Source organism: Portunus trituberculatus, chromosome 5 (assembly GCF_017591435.1).
Source record: "Portunus trituberculatus isolate SZX2019 chromosome 5, ASM1759143v1, whole genome shotgun sequence".
NCBI classification, from domain to species: domain Eukaryota; kingdom Metazoa; phylum Arthropoda; class Malacostraca; order Decapoda; family Portunidae; genus Portunus; species Portunus trituberculatus.
The window spans coordinates 7837296-7842274 of record NC_059259.1 but is presented as its reverse complement, the minus strand read 5'-3'; the positions used below and the strand labels follow the sequence as shown (position 1 = coordinate 7842274).

The window sequence follows — 4979 nt, the reverse complement described above, 5'->3', positions numbered from 1 at the left end:
AGTAGTGGTGGTGGTAGTAACAGTGATAGTAGTAGTAGTAGTAGTAATAGTAATAGTAATAGGAATCGAATCGTCTTGAATAATAGCAGTTATAGTGTTAAGCCTAATAAGAAGCCAGACTAGATGAATGCATAAACCTGCTCGTGAAGTTACCTATTTTATTACACATAGGAAAAAAAAAGTATGTGTACCATTTAGTACTGAATTATAGTTTGCATAAATATCTCCTTAATTTTCCTATATATTTGTAAGGGAGACAGCAGGTGGAACAATAAATCAATCATAAAAAAAAAAAAACTTTAATGTAATCCCGTTAAAGAGTCGTAAAGAAACCACGTGGGGACTAAAAAGTGAGGCGAGAGGAATTCTGAGGCACGTGTGTTTGAATGATTCTCTACATAACACTAAAACTACAACACTACAGCATTTCTCCCGTAGTTCATCATATTAGCAAGATTTAAAAGTGTCATGGCTACCTTTATATTGGCGGTAAGTGTGTTGCTCTTCTCTGTGTTACTGTAAATAGAAGAGAAGGAGAAGGAGGAGGAGGTGAAGGAACAGTAGGAGGGACGTAATAGAAGAGGATAATATATTGTTGGTTTAAAATTAATATATCGTCAAAAATCAGATAAACTACAAAAAAAAAAAAATATACTGTCTTAAAAGATGTGGTTGGTTTTGTGAATTCACTATAAAGTATTTGTGTTACCCTTTCAATTATTAGAAAACGAGTACATAAGAAAATAGTTTTAATGGTAAACTAAACTATTTTTGGAGAGAGAGAGAGAGAGAGAGAGAGAGAGAGAGAGAGAGAGAGAGAGAGAGAGAGAGAGAGGCTTGTAGGTTATTACGCATGAAAATTTAATGATGATGATAATGAAAATAATAATAGTAATAGTAATAATAAGGATAATAATAATAATAGTAATAATAATAATAATAATAATAATAATAATAATAATAATAATAATTTCCGTACATTTCAAGCATCATCATCATCATCATCATCATCATCTTCTTCTCATTATTACAGTTATTATTACTACTACTTTAATTCTCTCCTCCTCCCCATCCCCTTCCTGTTTTTAGTGATATTACGGTGGTAGTAGTAGTAGTAGTAGTAGTAGTAGTAGTAGTAGTAGTAGTAGTAGCAGTTGTAATAGTAGTAGTAATAACAGCATCAATAGCGGTAAAATCATTGTTATTGTAGTAACGATGACAACAAGAACAGCACATAAACGACAACAACAACAACAACAACAACAACAGTAACACACATTATCCCCAGTTACATAAAAATGAAAATAAGCAAATGAATAAATAAACAAATAAAACAATATTAAGAGAACCAGCTTAGTATAGTAATCACAACCACCACCACCACCACCACCACCACCACCACCACCACCACCACCACTAAAGAAAAGAGAAGGAAAACAACCGAGAAAAGAAGAAAAGGATGATAAAAATGAAAGAGTGACAGACAAGGAAGAGAAAAAAAAAAGAAAAGAACGGAAAATATGAGAAAAAAGAGGATTAAGAAATAAAGAGGAGAGAGAGAGAGAGAGAGAGAGAGAGAGAGAGAGAGAGAGAGAGAGAGATGATGACCACTAATAAACAGAAAATGTATTATTATTATTATTATTATTATTATTATTATTATTATTAGTAGTAGTAGTAGTAGTAGTAGTAGTAATAGCAGCAGCAGTAGTAGTAGTAGTAGTAGTAGCAGCAGAAACAGCAAAAAAAAAAAAAACACCACCACCACCACAACAACAACAACAACAACAACAACAACAACAACAACAACAACAACAACAACCAGATGACCACCACTATTAAACACAAATCACACATCACATATTTCACAGTGTAGTGTTGCGTCTAACTTTTCTGAGCAGTAATCCCGGGACGGCTCACTCTCATAATTAATTGCTCACTCGCCAGGTGTCACACAGAGTAAGGTGAATCATTTCTCACCTACCTGCCTGCTTTCCCAGAGGAGGAGGAGGAGGAGGAGGAGGAGGAGGAGGAGGAGGAGGAGGAGGTGAAAGAGAAGGAAGAAGAAGATAAGTTGAAGGAGGAACTAGAGGAGGTGTAGTAAATGAAGAAGGAGAAAGAAGATGGAACAGTAAGAGGAATTAGATGAAGAGGAAGAAGAAGAAGAAGAAGGAGATAAGTTGAAGGAGGAGATAGAGAAGGAGGAGAAAAAGGAGGAGGAGAAAGAGAAGGTGTAAGAAATGAGGAAGGACAAGGAAGAAAGAATATTAAGAGGGATTAGGCGAAGAGGAAGAGGGAGAAGGAGATAAGTTGAAGGAGAAGGAGGAGGAGGAGGAGGAGGAGGAAGAATGGGAGCAATATGTAGTGAATGAGGAATTACAGAAAAGGATGAAAAAAGTAGTTGAAAGAGGAAGAAGAGGAAGAAGAAGAAGGAGGAGGAGGAGGAGGAGGAGGAGGAGGAGGAGGAGGAGGAGGAGGAGGAGAGGTGTAAAAAGAAGGAAGTGAATGAGAAAAAGAAGCTACTCGTATTGAAGGGAAGGAGAAGGTGTAAGGAAGAAGAAGAAAGAGAGGAGGAGGAGGAGGAGGAGGAGGAGGAGAAGAAGAAGACAAACCCAAGGCACATGTCTCAAGAATTTCGAGCACTGAGTTTCACAGGCTAAAGGGAGAGAGAGAGAGAGAGAGAGAGAGAGAGAGAGAGAGAGAGAGAGAGAGAGAGAGAGAGAGCGAGAGGATGATTAATTCAGTGGTCACCTGAGAACACCTGGCTGGACCGTAACGCTGTGAATCAGTTCCCTGTTACCTTCACACCTGTTCGAATCAAAACTTGTGATATTGAATTGTTTGTCTATAATGTCTATAATGAACAACAATTCTGGAAACCTCACCTAACCTCACCTAACCTAACCTAACCTAACCTTAACCTAACCTCACCTAACCTAACCTAACCTAACCTAACCTAACCTAACCTAACCTAACCTAACCTAACCTAACCTAACCTAACCTAACCTAACCTAACCTAACCTAACCTAACCTAACCTAACCTAACCTAACCTAACCTAACCTAACCTAACCTAACCTAACCTCACCTAACCTAACCTAACCTAACCTCACCTAACCTAACCTAACCTCATCTCACCTCACCTCATCTCATCTCACCTCACCCAACCCAAAAACAAACACACACACAAACAGACAGACAAACAACTCTCGTCTCTATCTTGTTTCAAAAAAGATAATTCGTGTTTTTTTTTTTTTTTTTTTTCATTAATTATTTTATTGTTTCATTTCCTTTCGTTCCATTTTCTGAAGTTGTTGTTGACCTTTATTGTTGTTTACTGGTCATTCTTGTTGCTTGTTATTTTGTTTCCTATTGTTTTCTTCCATTGTTATGTATTTATTTGAATTCTTCCCTTTTTTATTCTTCATTTACGCGTATTGAAAGTTAGTCCAGTAAGTTAATTAATAGCAAAAGCATTTAAGTAACTCGGTATTCTCTTTTTATTTTCTCTCTTTTCATTTCTGTCTATTTATTTCTCTTGCGCAAAACGTGTGTTGTGTTGAAATACAAATTACTATTTCACTTTGTTGTATTACGTAAAGTGTGTGTGTGTGTATGTGTGTGTCGGTGGTCAGCTCTCAAATTATTAACAGACTAAAACGATCATACACACACACACACACACACACACACACACACACACACACCTTATTTCCTCTTTTTTTCGATACTTCACCTTTCTTATTTTTTCCTCTTTTTTCCCTCTTTTTTTTTCAGGACTCCGGGAGATGAGGCGCCTGTGAGATGATTTCCTCCGGGACTTTGCAACATACAAATTACTTTTTGCTGCTGAGACTTGCATCCTCCACCCTTGCCTTGCACTACCTTAAGACACACTGCGAGGCTCTGGGTGTTGCTCTGATCGCAGTGTCGAGGTTAGTGGAGTGGTGATGGTGATAGTGGTGGTGGTGGTGGTGGTGGTGGGTGGTGTGTTAATGACTGGTGGTGGTAGTGTAAAGGTGGTGGTGTAAGTAGTGGTTGTTGTTGTTGTTGTTGTTGTTGTTGTTGTTGTGGTTGTGGTTGTAGTAGTGGTTGTTGTTTTTGTTATAGTTGTTGAGGTTGTTTTGTTTTTTTTGTAGTAGTAGTAGTAGTAGTAGTAGTAGTAGTAGTAGTAGTAGTAGTAACAGTAGTAGTAGTAGTAACAGTAGTAGTAGTAGTAGTAGTAGTAGTAGTAGTAGTAGTAGTAGTAGCAGTAGTAGTAGTAGTAGTAGTAGTAGTAGTAGTAGTAGTAACAGTAGTAGTAGTAGTAGTAGTAGTAGTGATATGATGATGATGATGATGATGATGGTGATGATGCGAGTATGAAAAAAAAAATAGAGTAAAAGAAAAAAAACTTTCGATACATTTCTAGTCCAGAGAGAGAGAGAGAAATAGAGAGAGAGAGAGAGAGAGAGAGAGAGAGAGAGAGAGAGAGAGAGAGATTCAACATCCATCACGCAAGCTAGACGTAAGATTGAAAATGTTTATAATGTGAGGTAGAAATATTATTGTTTTATCGTAAGTTCAATTAAGTGTCGTATCAAGTGTCAAGTATCGTATTATGTGTCAAGTATCAAGTGTCAAGTAATGTATCAAGTATCAAGTATCGTATCAAGTATTAAGTATCGTATCAAGTGTCAAGTATCGTTTCAAGTATCGTATCAAGTGTCAAGTATCGTATCAAGTGTCAAGTATCGTATCAAGTATCAAGTGTCAAGTATCGTATCAAGTGTCAAGTATCGTATCAAGTATCAAGTGTCAAGTATCGTATCAAGTATTATGTATCGTATCAAGTATTAAGTATCGTATCAAGTATCAAGTATCAAGTATCGTATCAAGTATCAAGTATTGTATCAAGTATCGTGTCAAGTATCGTATCAAGTGTCAAGTATCGTGTCAAGTATCGTATCAAGTGTCACGTATCGTATCAAGTATCGTATCA

General features: G+C 36.8%; 1 long non-coding RNA gene across 1 annotated transcript in view; it reads left to right on the top strand.

The window, feature by feature from the left end:
* The first annotated feature begins 349 nt into the window (after positions 1-349).
* Positions 350-4979, top strand: part of LOC123513515 — a 14236-nt gene continuing 9606 nt past the window's right edge. The window contains exons 1-2 of the long non-coding RNA XR_006677390.1: positions 350-489; positions 3776-3933. This is a non-coding gene — a long non-coding RNA (uncharacterized LOC123513515). The remainder of the gene's footprint in view (positions 490-3775; positions 3934-4979) is intronic.